Source organism: Lagopus leucura, unplaced genomic scaffold, assembly GCF_019238085.1.
Source record: "Lagopus leucura isolate 7727_CA_CO unplaced genomic scaffold, USGS_WTPT01 Super-Scaffold_100002, whole genome shotgun sequence".
NCBI lineage: Eukaryota > Metazoa > Chordata > Aves > Galliformes > Phasianidae > Lagopus > Lagopus leucura.
Window position 1 is genome coordinate 82,796,029 of NW_024962263.1, and position 1,363 is coordinate 82,797,391.

Genomic DNA, 1,363 nt, shown 5'->3' on the forward strand with positions numbered 1-1,363 from the left:
TGCCATCATCTGGGACACGTGTTTTCTTGTCCTTGCTGGGGCTGGTCTTTGAAGCATAGGTATAACATTCTGGAAAGAGAGGCCTACTACCTGCTTGTCCTTTTTATAGAATCATAGAACAATTCAGGGTGGAAGGGATCATCAAGACCCAATCCCCTGACATGGGCAGGATTTCAAGCCACCAGATCAAGCTGCCCAGGACCCCATCCAAACAGGCATTTCCCCTTGCACAAGCTGTGAGGCAGGAAAAGTGTGGAGATGCTGGGGATTGAACCCAGGACCTCTTACATGCGAAGCAAGCGCTCTCCCGCTGAGCTACATCCCCTGCCCTGGGAAAAACAAAAAATTGAGCACTTTACCAATTTGCATGTCATCTTTGTTCAGGATCCATGCTAATCTTCTTTGCAACATTCTAATTGTAGTATATGTGCTTCTGAAATGAGCACATTTGGCTACTAATCATGAAGAGACAAATAGTGGTTTTATCTCCAGGAAATGTAGTCATCCCAAACTTAAAACTCACAAAAATGCTAAGCTGTTCCAGATTAAATAAATATTCTGAATGATTTTGTTTCTCAATGATGCCTAGAAGTGCTCAGGTATCACTGTGGTCCCTAAGAAGTAGACAAAGCAGACACTGTTACAAGTTCTGTTGGCAGACCTACAGACATTCAGCACTTACTGATTCCAGTGGTGATTTAGCAGCTCAGAGGTAGGTCTGTGGGTCCTGGCTGAGGACTTCCAGTTCTCATGCTGCTATGAACAGGTACTTAAATTCAAATTCAGCAATCTAAATCTGAGGCAGAAACAAGTAAATGTCAGTGAAAAAAATAAATTATTGAAATAGTATTAATAATTTTTAAAAAGAGTAAAAAGAAGATATTAATGGAGAAACACAGGAACAGGTTGCTCAGAGAAGTGGTGGATGTCCCATCCCTGGAGACACCCAAGGTGAGGCTGGGCAGGGCTCGAGGAACCTGATGCAGCTGTAGGTGTTCCTGTTCATTGTAGGGAAGTTGAACTGGGTGGCCTTCAAAGGTCCCTTCCAACTCAAACAATCCTATGGTTCTGATAAAATTTTTTGGGTTTTTTTTTGTTCCTCTCTGTGCATTTCTCACAATGTATACTTTTATTTCATGCTCCCATAACTTAAATTACAGCAGTGCTATTAAAACATTTTTCCCTTTCTCTAGCATTAATGTTTGTTACAACAATTTACCTCTTCGAGGATGACTGTTGGACATTTTGATATCCTGTTGATGCTGATTTCTTGCCAAGATTACCAACAGAATTCATAAGGATTAATTTTCTGCTGTCCTTTCCTCAAAGCCAAGAGTTCTCTCAAAAACAAATTTTGCTGGAT

At 41.1% G+C, this 1,363-nt stretch overlaps 2 non-coding genes across 2 annotated transcripts; both read right to left on the reverse strand.

Moving 5' to 3' along the window:
* Positions 1–253: 253 nt before the first annotated feature.
* Positions 254–325, reverse strand: TRNAA-CGC. Its single transcript has one exon. It is a non-coding gene; the product is annotated as a tRNA-Ala (tRNA).
* A 14-nt stretch (positions 326–339) lies between these two features.
* On the reverse strand, positions 340–446 carry LOC122179469. The gene has a single exon (XR_006178700.1). It is a non-coding gene; the product is annotated as a U6 spliceosomal RNA (small nuclear RNA).
* Between the last annotated feature and the right edge of the window lie 917 nt (positions 447–1,363).